General features: G+C 39.3%; 1 protein-coding gene across 1 annotated transcript in view; it reads right to left on the bottom strand.

Moving 5' to 3' along the window:
- Positions 1–13,439, bottom strand: part of conu (Rho GTPase-activating protein conundrum) — a 327,867-nt gene extending 314,428 nt beyond the window's left edge. Inside the window, exon 1 of the mRNA XM_083114347.1 lies at positions 13,035–13,439. The gene's annotated coding sequence lies outside the window, so the exon portion shown is untranslated. The remainder of the gene's footprint in view (positions 1–13,034) is intronic.
- Positions 13,440–14,870: the final 1,431 nt, after the last annotated feature.

The raw sequence follows: 14,870 nt of genomic DNA, 5'->3' as shown, positions 1-14,870 counted from the left end.
TTCGGTGTTATTAATTTAAAATCTGTTATTTTTAGATGCATTTTTACTTATGATTTTCACGTTCTTCTAGTTCTGGAAAATTTAGACAAATTTTAGTTTTATGGCTTACCTTTGTGATAAATGACCATGAAATATTTATTGAATGATAACACCCAAATCTTTACACAATCACACACATCACATTCCTTAAAACTCTAGCAATACCAAGGTATTTTTTGTTACACGGATTACCGGGGGGGGGGGGGGGGGGCTCAGAGGACCATGAATGAAAGTTCAATTGAACTGGACTGATGTGTATTTTCTGTCATTTGTACACATAAGTTAACTAATTAGACACTACTTTCATGTTTTGTTATGGAATATACATGATAGATAAATTACATAATAATTTTAAGTAATTATAGTAAATCACTGTAAACATTTATTAATTTTCTTCAATTACAATGTTGATACTTGGAACAACGCTTAAACTGTGCAAAATTCTAGAAAAGTTATCTTTTCTTTTTCTTTTTCTACTACCCATACATTCACTGTTTTACTATTATTTCAAATTGTTACTATAGTTTAGCAATTGAATATATCCTCTCATGTATTGAAATACCTTTAAAACATCATTGCGAAATCTTTCCTTAGAATTACCAAGGGGTGGGCCTTTGAGGCCCATAAACAGTATCAATAAAGTAACTTTTTAATGAACATTTTTGTGAAAAAACACACTATGTCATTCTAAATATTGGAAAGAACAATTACTATTTTTTATGAATTTTTACATTGATGGATATACATGTAATACGCAAAAAATGAATCAGTGGGCCTGAGAGGCCCCCCCTTGGTATTGCTAGGGTTAACAATGCCAAAAAATCCCTCTTCGATGGTTCTGTGTACACACACATACACGACCTCCCCCCTCCGAAACACAACAGGTGCTTCTCCTTGAAAATTTTCCCGTTCCTACGAAATTTCCCTTCTGGGAAGATACCCCTGAGCGAATTCTATTTCAGGACGAGGTTAAACTCAATCATGTCTGCGCCAAACTGCAATAAATGAAATGTGATAATCTCTTATGAATCGAACTATCACCAGCTACACTACAAATGACAGAAAGCGCTTCAGGTAAGTTCTCTTTAAGTGTTATCCCCAGTTTATATTGCATATTTCGCGTTAAAGTGTAAAATTCGGTGCTATTCTGAAAAAAAAATTGACATAATTCGTGTTCCTTCGCGATTTCGAAACACTAAAAAACTTGCCTCCTTTAACTATCCAAATACATTTTCAACACTTTTTGACCACCTTACTCTTTTGCTTTATAGGAAGAGTTTTATTGGCAATTAAAATTGGCTAATATCATTAAATTTGTTTCTTGTAATATTAGAAACAAACAGAAAAGTTTTGACATGATTTAACGTCCATAGCTGCATTTAAAATAGCAATTTGTTTGGTATTCTTCACACATTGCTTTGGAACAATGGCTGCAATACATTTTTGCCATCCTCCATTACCTTCATGGTTATCATAGGTTATTTGAAAGTTTGATAGATAGATTCTGTGCCATGAGTTGTCTAAAGCAGCAAAAACACATTTCTTAGTTTTGTTTTGAATAACACAATTGTTTTTCCCTTGTCGAAACAAAAAATAGATATGGCAAATTTGGTTACGTTAAAGCTAATGCTAATATTGCATATTTCGCGTTAAAGTGTAAAATTCGGTGCTATTCTGAAAAAAAAAAATGACATAATTCGTGTTCCTTCGCGATTTCGAAACACTAAAAAACTTGCCTCCTTTAACTATCCAAATACATTTTAAACACTTTTTGACCACCTTACTCTTTTGCTTTATAGGAAGAGTTTTATTGGCACATTAAATTTGTTTCTTGTAATATTAGAAACAAACAGAAAAGTTTTGACATGATTTAACGTCCATAGCTGCATTTAAAATAGCAATTTGTTTGGTATTCTTCACACATTGCTTTGGAACAATGGCTGCAATACATTTTTGCCATCCTCCATTACCTTCATGGTTATCATAGGTTATTTGAAAGTTTGATAGATAGATTCTGTGCCATGAGTTGTCTAAAGCAGCAAAAACACATTTCTTAGTTTTGTTTTGAATAACACAATTGTTTTTCCCTTGTCGAAACAAAAAATAGATATGGCAAATTTGGTTACGTTAAAGCTAATGCTTCGTCAGAACGACTATGCAGACAAAATAATGTCAAATAATTTGTCAATCGGACAGCAATTCAACCCAGACAGTATCACTCCCTTCACAGTTCAAGGCCAATTGAAGGGTACCGAGGGTGCCAAGCGCATCATGTGATAAGAAAGGGTGGGAGATAGAGTCGAATTACTTTCGGAACATCTCCAGCGGACTGCGCGAGTCTGTCTAGCGAGCCTAGTGGGCGTGTAGAACCTGAGCAAGGGGCTTAGCGATAGGTTCTGGGTTGAGATGACGTCAACGACTCGCTTGGTTAATTGGCTGGTTCGAGAGTTGTGACTCGTTCCGAAGCTTCAAATGCATAACTGCCAAAGATGTTACGGAAATAATCTCCCTCTACCTCTTTGTATTTAAGCGTCGTCAATTGGACGAAACCTAGCTTTCTAGATAGGGTGACCATACGTACCGTTTCAGAGGCGTGTCCCAATCGTCCAGATTATCAAAAAGCCACTATTTGTCCCGTTTTAAAAGTTTAGTTATCTTGAAAACCAAGTCTAAATTTGTGAAACATTTCATGCTAGAAAAGGTGTATTGTTTTGTGTGTGTTCCGATATTTGTAGAGCAGTGAATAAGCATGTACTTTCTTTACGGAATTGCAACAAGAATTTGAAGTTCCTACGTCTTGACACAAACTCAAAATAAATTCTAGAGTTCCGTGTCTGATATGTGGGGTAAGGTTTTCGGGAAACGTTTGATGAAGACTAAAGCTGCTCTCAAGAAGATTGGTTCTTCTGCTAAATTCTTCTGGCATTACTCAACGTCAGCGTAGGACTAACATCAAAGATTGATCAGAAGCAACAGTATGCAAGTCATACCAGTATTAAAACAATTAATACCTTTTGAGAACTGGAGATCATATTTCATTTACTGTTTACGATGTATGATTTATATGATCCATCCTTTAAGAAATATGTCTTCATGGCACGGTGCTATATGTACGGGGAACTTTACCCTTTTACCTATTCTTTAATAAATAATAATAATGTGTTAATAATAGCAATAATTTTATAATTAGGCCCAACAGATTTTTCAGGGGGACTAAACTGATCTTGGGATGTTCCGTTTTTGGGTCAAAATATTATGGTCACCCTATTTATAGGGTTAAAACACAGAATAAGACACCAAATATTACCGGATGATAAATCTAATGGCCAAATGCAATTCCCTCGAAAAAGAATTAAATGTTGTAATGGAAGAACAAGAAGCAAGCGTGAAAAGTAGCATCGCTTGGAAGAACAGGTTTCGATGGCCAGGTGCCAGACAGGATTCGGGAATCAAAACAAAATCTGCATCGCTGGTTTACCAACTTGCCTCATCTGCATGAATAATCGATTAAATGAACAGAAATACCTCCGCCGCGAAAACTATCTCGGACATTAACACAAATTGGTGAGTAACACTTTTAATCTTTTTAACACGTTTCCGGACAAACCTCAGCAACGAGGTCGTGCGCTACTGCGGTGAGTGCATTACAATAGGGTAGCCTTCATTCTTCTGGGTTGCTGTTGATTGGATGTCATCCGTTTAACACCTCGATGAATGCAAAATGGAAGCGGACATTGAAAAACTTTGAGTGGTTGTTTTGAATCCACTTCATGCACAGATTGGCTAATCGGAACTGGACATACAGTGTAAAGTGGGATCCGAACTACAATGAGCCTCCACTACGTATTGAACCCGGAACCCCTTGATTACCAAGCGATGACATTACCAATACGCCACTGGAAGGCCCCTGAAAAGTAGTGGCGCTGGAGAATCTGGTGCGTATTTTTTGTGATTTAATGATGCACAGGAACAGACACCCACGTAGACAGGGAGAGGGCTGAAGCCATCATAATTCCTACAAATATCTAATTTAAATAGTGTATGGTGGTAATTAATTTTACTCCCTTAGCAGGATTAAACATCTTTTATAATAAGTTAGTAAGTACTGAGAAATTCATCTTCAGGGCTTCTACCTTCCACGTTTTCGCCTTTAGATTTCGGCTGCTAAGGGATGAAGGCTCGACATATAATTTTGACTGCAGGCCAGCACAGGACATTCAACAAGGCTTAATTGTACAGAATGCATATCAACGAATTAGCGTTTGCATGTTGAAATTTACATTCACGGTACGTACCGTGGAGAAAATTGCTATTCTTAGGAATTTGTTGGAAAACATTTTGAAATCCCCACAACTTACACTCTGTGCCGGCTTGAGTTTAGTGGTTGATTACGAGTTCGAATCCCGACCTGGGCATGGGTGCTCTTTGTGAGTCCCTTCATCAATTTCAATTTCATCTAATCATCATTAATAAAATACAAATACTCTATCCTAAATAACCTTGCACCGTGCATTTCCTCTCGATTTTCTTTTTTAACATCATCTTATAAAGGGTTGTCCAATAAGAATGATATGATTTTGAAATGAACTGGCAACTATGCTTCAAATGTTATAACTGTCACTGGTTGTCATTTGCGTTTAGTGTACTGTAACAATTCATCATGGCTAAATACACGGTTCAAGAACGTTTGGTTCTTGGGGTTTAGAGCAACTTGAAACGGATCCTAATTTAGGGCAAAAAATGATCTTCTCAGATGAAGCTCATTTCTGGTTAAGTGGATATGTTAACAAACAAAATTGTCGGTTTTGGTGCGAAAACAATCCCCAAGAGATTTACGAGAAGAACTTGCATCCGCAAAAGGTCACTGTATGGTGTGGTTTATGGCATGGTGGCATCATCGGACCATTATTTTTTTCTAAAACGAGGTAGGATTGCACAGTCATCAAAAATTGGGTTCATCGAATTCACTCGTGTGCACGAAGTCGAGGTGGACACTTAGATGATCTGTTATTCAAGACATAATGTAATAAACTATGCTTCAAAATAATATAAAACGTTTGGTTGTATCTGAAATAGTTTTTAATTTTATTTCATTTTAAAATCATATCGTTCTTATTGGAAAACCCTTTAGGGTATGTTTTAACGATTCCATGAAAAGGGCAATTCTCTTCTGGCTGTTCAAGAATCATATATGAAGGGCTGGGGTGAAAACATGGTAAGTGGCATTATCATCATTTCTGAGTTATAAAGTAAACTGTGCCATCCTTCAATTTTCGAGTGAAATTGCCAATTTGCATTGGACTCAGTGAAGCTTTCTGAAATTGGTAAACACAACACGAAAACAATTTATCTACAGTATAGCTTCTAATGACCTGAAATGATCAAAATTTCACTTACCATGTTTTACACCCGAACCCTTCATTGTTTTTTGTTTTTTTTTTCAGTGCTGAATATTTTTATAAAATTTCTTGATTTTCCTCTGCTCTTTTTAGTCAAATATGCACTTTCCCCTTACTTCTCTAGAATTACCAGGTTAGTAATAGTACAAAAGAAGGCTTTTGGTGACAACGTCTTCTTTTATAATTTCATAATCATCTTGGTGTATGTGATGTCATATTCAGAGGCATCGTAACAGTAATGTAGTTTAATGGCAAAGGTGCCCCAACAGCTAGATCAAAATTACTGAACAATATCATAACCCCCCCAAAAAGGTGTTCGTTCGTTGAGAGAAAATATGGGAGTGAAAGTCCGTTGGATTGGTGAGCTCATGTTAAAAAATAGCTTGTGCATGTGTGTGACTGCTTGGCGACCCACTCCTTGGGACACGTCATGTTCTCACCGACTGAAATCAAAATTGAGCACGCGTGCGACTGACACCTTTTTTCTCATGTGATGACTTGTTGTTTGGTATGTACAAAACTTGAAATAATTCACGGGAGAAGTTAAAACTATAATATTGATATGCCGATGACTTGAATCTGTAAGGTTTGCTCTCAAAGCTTGGATGTAGTCATTTCTATGAACATAATCGAAGAAAGGTCATCCATATCAACTGCATTGCAGCCCTAGACTTCTTATAACGTCCTTCGTTACGATCAAATTCTATCATGTAAAGTTAATACATTTTGTAGAAATTTGATGCTATAGCATGCTATGCTATTTATGTACAATTCCTAGACCAGGGTTGACCGATTAAAAGTTGCCTTCTAAAAATGTCCGCGAGTACGTTTCACATTGGAATGTCACACTGCGATTGTAGAAACAGTAGCGCAGGGAATAAATCATAACGCTGTTGTTCTCTCGTGGGCCACGTTCAAAAACCTCCCTTGTCGATTTCATTGATTTGCTTTATTTTTCTTTGGAATAACTCAGTTCTTAGCATATGCAGATGATGTAAACTTACTGGGGGATGATGTAAATACAATTAAGAAGAATGCTAAAATATTTTTCAAAGCAGCTAAAGAGATAGGTTTGGAAGTTAGCAAAGAGAAAACTAAATGTATGCTTACAGGCCGAAACCAAGTGTTAGGTAATAATCAAAATCTAATTATTGATAACAACTCGTTTGAACCAGTTTCCAAATTCAAATACTTAGGAGTAATATTAACAAGTGAAAATTATATTAAAGAGGAAATAAAAAGCAGGCTCAATTCAGGAAATGCATGATACTTTTCTCTCATAAACTTTTGTCTTCTCGTTTAATATCTAAGAAACTTAAAGTTAAAATATACAAAACAGTAATTTTGCCTGTAGTATTATATGGGTGTGAAACTTGGTCCCTTACATTGAAAGAGGAACATAAATTGAGAGTATTTGAAAATAAGATCCTTAGGAAAATATTTGGACATAAAAGGAATGAGGAGACAGGTGAGTGGAGAAGTTTACATAATTTAGAAGTACATAATTTGTATTCATGTCCAGATATTATTAGAATGATTAAATCAAGAAGACTCAGGTGGGCAGGCCATGTGGCACGAATGGGAGAGGAAAGAGTAGTTTACAGGATTCTTGTTGGGAAACCTGATGGTAAGAGAACTATAGGAAGGCCAAGACGAAGATGGAGGGAGAACGTTGAGATGGGACTAAAGGAAATCGGTAGGGATGGAAAAGAGATGGCAAGATAGGGACAGGTGGAAGGCCTGTGTTGCTGCAGCCATGAACCTTCGGGTTTAAGAAGGCTAGAGAGTTAGTTATTTTACTTCGCTTTTTGTGCCACTTTTGGCTAATTTGCGATGAGGATGAGTGATGATGTGATGAATGGACATTCACAAACATCCATGCCCCGGACGGGATTCGAACCCGGGACCCCTGGTGTCTTAGCGCAATGTGATAACCACTCCGTCGTCATGGGGAGCGGCAAAAACCTCCCCTGTCGAAGTGTTACATGACCATACTAATGTGACTTCACATTGAGTTCAAACAAACCCGTCACGTGTTGCTCCGGCATCCGATCCAGGAACCGCAGCCAATACGAGCCGTCTATGAGGTAACGTGAGGCTGCTGTGCTTCCAGCAGAGCTATCACAACAGGGATGGGCAGTCCTGCTACATCCAAGGGAAATTGTCCTTTATGCAAGGAAATTCGGAGCAAATGGGGCCGTTGATTGGCAAACTTTTCCGGTGCCGACGCAATCCCTGTCGTGTCCCCTATAGAATTTCGTTCGTCACTTGGTTGACCTAAGATTTATATTACAGCGCGATGTGATGGCTTTTCAAAAGTTCTTTTCAACGAAGGCAACAAGCAAGCGAACGAAAACATGTAGCTGCGCAAGTACTGACTCGAGAGGTCTCAACCAAGGAAAGGAACGCGCGCGAGAGAATGGGGCTACATGGAGCGTTTGTGTTTCGCCCATTTCTACCGTTCTGCACGGCCTTGTTCCTTAGATTCTCGCGACAGCCAGCACCTGGATTAGTCTTTCATGCTCACAAGTGGATAATTGTTTTTCGTCACGTCCGTAATGAGAAGCAGCGTTGTTGAAGGTCCAAAAACCCATATATTTTATTGGGTTCTTCAATAGGGCCGGAACCTTTTTTCTCGCACAATTTAAAATTCGATCCAAGTATTGTTTCCTTTCACGGATCTTATACCCTATTTAAATTGATTCGGAAAAAAAATTCCTGGACCGTATTTAAATTGATCCTGGAGAAAAGGTTCCTGGACCGGAATTAAATTTATTTAAAATTTCTGAATCTTTAACAATCCCGATTTATGACCACCCACGCCGGGAAATGAACCCAGGTCTTACCCATCGTTGTCAGAAAAATGAAACATGATAGAATGACGTCACGTCATGACAGATTGAATGATTCTCTGGGGCAAGTAGAGTCACTCCAGAGGGTTCCACCCATGAACAGGTGCGAGAGAACGGGTGAGGGGAAAGAAGCGACTCCACCCATTTGCAGTGTCGTGTACTGCTTCGCTCCTCCCTCTCGCTTTCTCCCCTTCTGTACCGTTATGCGCAGCCTTGCTCCAGAGATTACCGGGATAGAGTATAGGTCCCAGTCTAACCTCTTGTTTGTGTAAGTGGTAACCGCATTTGTTCCTCTGTAGATGCTCTAAAATGTCAGATAATCAAAAAAGTTATTTGAAAGAATTGGTAGAGAACTCCATGTTGAATGAAACTGTGAGTTGTAAATGAAGCGAAACAATTATATTGGCCTTTTTTTCAGGGTGAATGAAAGCCAACGAAGGAGGCTGATTCCAAGTCTCTGATATAGAGTAATATATTAAAAATCAAATTATGTTATCAAAGTTATCTATGGAGCATAGGCGGAGTTCAAGAGGGGCCGGGGGGCCTGGCCCCCCAACTTAAAAAAAGACTAAAAAATAACACATGATTAAGTTCAGTTACTACATTTTTGTTGTGAAGCCATACCGCAAATCTTGACGTTTGGCATGATGGCAATGCGCCGCAATAGCGGGTCTTAGACGATTTGATTGATGTGTACAGTTTGAAGAAAGAAAAACTTAAAATGACTTCGTGTTGAGTCAACAGTTACTGCTGAGGCATCAAAATAACTTTTCAGTTTAATTTTTCTAAAATTTCTGAAGCTTACTATTGTACCGTAACTTTTGTAAAGTAATACGAGTATTGTATCAATAAAAAATTGAAGACTAAAATTGGTAAACGCTGTAAGTGCCACAAGAATTCAAACACAGTTTTCCACGTTAAACTGTAAAATGTGCCATGCTTTACAATGTGGTAAACGTGAAAAGTGGCTGGTAGCCCTCTAAGTAGTTCAAAGGGCGTGTAAAGAGGTCATTAGTGTGAACGTTCATACGGGCTGATGTGCTGAACGATGCGATATCCCAACACTTTCGCTTTTGGCACTTACAACGTTTACCACTTTTAGTCCTCAATTAATGAAATGCAAAATGCAATAATCGTACTGTTTTGGTTCTTTTAAAACTGACAAACAATATACTATTAATATTTGTTTACTTAAGCGAGGAAATTTAACATTTTCAAATCTAAAAGGTCTAGAACTTAGTTTTTTTAAGTTGTTGTTTTTAATTTACGGGGGAAGGTCTCCGGACCCCTTATAAGCTAGGGGATATTCAACAAAACTCAGGTACAGTGCGATCCATGAATATTACCGTGCAAAATGTCCATGACTATTTTCATTATTTTTTTCTCTTACATCCTGTGTTTTTTAAGCTATGGATTTTCATGTATGCTGGTGCAGAAGTTGTCAACAGCTTGTTTTGAGTTTTCTTTTAATTCTTGAAACTCTTATTGGGTCAAATAAAGTGCACGAACATGGTGATGGACAATTTGCACGGTAATACTCATGGATCCCACTGTACATCATATGCTTCTCCCAGAGTCTGTCCCCCCCCCCCCCAAAGCAAAAGCTCAAACTCCGCCCATGCTATGGAAGTCTACAAACGGGTTAAGGAACTCTGTTACACCAGGTCGGGCTATTTCTGACGTTAAATAAGATTTCTTATTTGTTGCAGAGAACACAGCAGCACGACGTCAGCTCACAACCCACTAGTTCACTGCAACTCGTTATTAATTGCATGTTTGCAAAACAGTTAAACGTGACGATGCAGAATGTCTCGACAGGTGGCGTGCAGTTACCCGATAGGCGATTGGTCGAGGTGTGACTGTGGCCTAAAGGTGGATGGTGAAGCGTAAATCTGCTCTACTAGCTATCGTCTCTCCACCGTAGAAGGTGATCTATTGTTTTGTAAGTGTCTCGTCATCAATTTTAACACTGTCATGGAGATTAACCCACACTAACTGAAAAGCGACGAAAAATAAGAAAAATTAATAGAATAAAAAATGCTGTACATGTACGTCCGCATGATTTTTTCCAGGGAGAGGCAAGGAAGGTATTTTCTTTCCAGGGGGCAACATGGCATACTTTCCCCAATATTAGTGTTCATCTATCAAAAACATTGCTTAAATTTCAATTTATCATGTTCGTATAATAATTAACACACATTATTGTGGCTGAAATTAAACTATACGTGTGAAATATGTAATTTTTGGTTGACTTTCGTTTTCCAGGGGGGCACGGCCCCCCTTACCCCCCTTCCGGACGGCCATGAGTGTGCAACTATATTAATTTGAATTTTAATAGCTGGATGGAACAAAATTTCTACATAAACACACCCTCACTTACTCTTTAAAAGCTTAATCTGAAAAACAAAAAAAGGGGGGCAGGCCAGAACAGTCTATCGGTTCAAATTTGTTCAAGGCCTTCAACCTACAACTAATCTCTAGCCTTCTTAAACCCGAAGGATCATGGCTGCAGCAACACAGCCCTTCCATCTGTCCCTATCCTGAGCAAGATCTATATATTCTTTTCCATCCCTACCAATTTCCTTTAGGTCCATCTCAACATTATCCCTCCATCTTGGTCTTCCTACTGGTCTCTTACCATCAGGTTTCCCAACAAGAATCCTGTAAACTCTTCTTTCCTCTCCTACAATACACGAAAATTCCAAAAAGAAAGTTAATTACTCGCCCACTCACCTACTCATGATTTTAGGGGAGAAGGGGCAAACGAATATTCACTTATGCTTTTGTTATTCAGTGTCATTTTTCTGCCGCTATTGGTTAATGACACTGATTAGGGGACACACAGTGATTTAACCACATACCCCTAACATCTCCTCAACACCCACTAAACCTCTTCAGACTCAATTTATAGTTATTTCGGCTTTAAATATACCCTTACACCCCTCACCCAAAATAAAAAGGTAAGAATTGACAATATAGAGAAAGTCTCCAATTTTGTTAATTTTCGGTATACTAACTAATTTTGGCCTCCTAATCACGAATCTGTTGTAAAAAACCGGGGGTCACTTCTGGAAATTGTACATTTTGATGAAACATTGTTCGTTAGCCCCAAAAACCATCCACGGGTAGCCCCACAAACCATTGACGTTAGCCCCACGAACCATTCACACAAGGTTAGGTTAGGCCTGTTAGGTTAGGTTCCATTAGCACTCATTTCACCCCTAAATTCATCGAAAAAATAGGGTTCGTAGTAGAACTGAACATCATAAATCATTTTCTTGTAAAACAACGGCGTGGTTGGAAACAATGACAGGAGATTACATTTTCGTTCGTAAAACTATGCATATACACCTATATATAAAAGAAATTCAATCGGCTTTTTTTAAAATTTCCAGACGTGACCCCCGGTTTTTTACAACAGATTTGTGATTAGGAGGCCAAAATTAGTTAGTATACCGAAAATTAACAAAATTGGAGACTTTCTCTATACTGTCAATTCGCTCCATAAAAAAATCTTCATAACCCCTGACGAAACACCCGCAAAGTAACACAAGGACTGATACGAAAACTTGGAACAGTCGGTGGTTCAAACTTTCAAATGGGGGTTGAACCTTCAACTCCTGGGTCGATCACAAATGTTTTTTTAAAAAATTTCATACATATATGACACCGGAGAGATGCCACGGTTACCTAGACTTGGAATTTTTGAATTCTATAACTCTTCCTAAAATCCAAATTCTTTCGTAAATTTCAGGATGTGACAAGTTGACAACTAATTAATTGTTGACATCTTGAGAGGGACTACAACGCCATCTGTGTTTTTGATAAATGAAATTGAAGACGCTCTTGCAGAGAGGTTCGTCTCTGCTTCGACGGATTTTTTGTTTCAATTATTTACCTTCTTATATCGCGAATTAACACGATAGTGGACAATTTTGCCTACTATTTTATTAGCTATTGAATACGTCCAGTGGCGAGCCCAAGGGGGGTGGTTATAACCCCCCCCCCCTCCTTTTGGTCCAGTATTTTAAAGAAAAGAACGTCAAAGGCAGGGAAATATGGCAAAATGAGGACTGACTACTTGAAAATGTACACATAACCCCTCCCTTTCGAAAATCCTGGGCACGCTACTGAATACGTCCATGTCTTGCAGATGCATAGCGAGTAAAAGTAAACAATTAACATCACGGGCATCGTTAGTAGGGGAACAGGAGGGATCCCCCCCCCCCCAAATCAGTGGCGTGGCCAAGGAAGGGTTGGTTGGTATCGGCATTCATAAAAAGAACGTCAAGTGCTGGAAGGGATGACAAAATATAGGGCCATATCCCGAGTTTGAAAAAAATCTTTGGTACTCAGCCCGCCCCCACCCACTACCCCGGAAAAATTTTATTTATATGCACGACAATTGGAAATTTAACAGCGTGCCTACCCCAGTAACACATTAACTATGCTTACAAACACAATAATGTGGAAATTGTGGGCAGATGTGGAAAAAAAAGATCGTTGGTAATATCAGTTACCTACAGATTCTATTGACCTTGAATATACTTCATTGCCTTCAGCATCTCCGCCTACACATTGATTTAAAACTCCCACAACGGCATGAGAGAAAATACGAGGTGTAAAGACATCGAGAGAAAATACGTGGTATAAAGACATCCAGTATGTAATATAAAAAAAACGCTTCCCCATTTCATAGTAAGAATACAAATATGTAAACCACACAGGAGCAACGTTTACTCACCAATTTTTTCCAGCTGTCAAAATAAAATCCAACGGTTTGTCACTTTTGCAACACGTTGTTGTATAAACAAACGACACAAGTTCACTTCTCATGTGCAATAAACTCCTCAATAATGAAAACAAACCTTGCAAGAAATTCGTTGCACCAGTTCCATTCACACCACTAAACACTTTATTTCAAAGTTGCCGAAGTTTACGTTTAACTGAAAATATTTTGAACGCACACTTTCATGTAAACACTGTATATCCCTCGAATGTACACTGTCAAACTACACATTCAATTTGTGTTTGTCTTTGCCAAATTGAATTGCACGTGAACTTGTTTTCACTGCTAGGAAGTCACTTGTCTCCGGACACGCGAAACACTATCTGCCTCCTTCGCAGCAAGGCTGCCGAATGCACCTTCTCGAAACGAATTTCCAAACGAAGTAGTTTGACGTCTCGCCGTTGGCGGCGCCAGCTTAAACGAAATGCGTCTTGCTTGAACAGTTTGCAAGACTTCCTCGGCGTAAGATAGGCGTGCACACGAGGGGGAAGGAGGGGCTTCACACAGAAATTTTTAGTGGCTCCCATAGGCGTTCGCAGACCCTCTGACAGTGGCGTGTCCAAGGAAGGGGGGTTGATGGGGGTTATAACCCCTCTTTCGCCCAGTATTCCTAAAAAAAGGACCGTCAAAGGTAAGAAAATATGACAAAATGAGGGCTGACTACCAAGAAGCAGTGACGTGCACTGAGGAGTAGCTAGTCTAGCAGAGATAGATTAATCAATCTCAAATCTCTAATTATTTTCAAATCACAATATTTATTGTTTTGTTGAAGCCACAGTTCAGTCATATGCAACACTTTTTTTTCACGCGCTTCTTGTCCCTCGGTGCGTTCAGCGGCCTAGCTCGCTCTTTCTCCGCCTCACAGTTCCAGGTATAGCTCGACCACAAGGAAAAAACCTTCCCTCAAAAGCGTTCGCGCATTTTCCCTGCCGTTAGCGGTGCTCGGGGCAGTGTTGCCAGGTCAGACTTGAAAAAATCGGGAGATTGTTCCTTGGGAAACCAGAAGATCTGCTACAAAATCCGATGATCTAATAGTAGCGGATGAACGACCTTCTCGGGTGCGGCATAGGCGTGCGCACTGAGGGGCAAGAGGATGTCTGCAGATTTTTTTCCAGCGAGGGGGAAACAATTTTTATCAGGCGGGTAAACGAGGCATATTACCCCGTGTAGCCTAATGTTGCCCTCTCAGAAAACACCACTTGAGTTTGAAATTATCACGTTCCTACATCCCTATTATATGAAAGAAAGTGCTGTGTCATATGCAAGTGGTCACGCGTTACGGAACTCCGCGACGCGACCCTTCGAAAAAGGTGGAAAAATCCTCTGTTTAGTCCGCCACCGAACACCATCGCGAGCGCGAATGTGAACACGACACACTGTGAAAATTTAGTGCAAATCCGTCCAGTGGTTGTCGAATTATAGTGAATAAACCGAGAGGCCAGGTAGTGAATGTGAACTTTTTGTTGGAAATCAGTGAAAGAAGTGTGCACCTCGAAAGGAATACCCCCCTGGAACTCCCGAGATTCGATATACCTTGGAGACCCCACTCACCCCACAGAGGAAACTCCAGGGCATGTTCTGGTGGGCACACCGACGCAGAGGGGTAAGTTATTTCTTATATACATAGGTGGCCTACCGGGGCAGTGATACTTACGTGCGTGGAACATACGGGTCTCTGTTGACGTTGCGATTCGTGACGTAGTGATCTAAGTGCGTTCATCTGATCTCCAGCACGCGGACCGGATAAAAACAATAAACAATAATAAGACCACGTGCGTCTCATTTCATTTC

The sequence above is a fragment of the Lepisma saccharinum genome, chromosome 29, assembly GCF_977018435.1.
Source record: "Lepisma saccharinum chromosome 29, izLepSacc3.1, whole genome shotgun sequence".
NCBI classification, from domain to species: domain Eukaryota; kingdom Metazoa; phylum Arthropoda; class Insecta; order Zygentoma; family Lepismatidae; genus Lepisma; species Lepisma saccharinum.
Note: the sequence above shows the minus strand (reverse complement) of the source record. Positions and strands in the feature narration are given on the sequence as shown.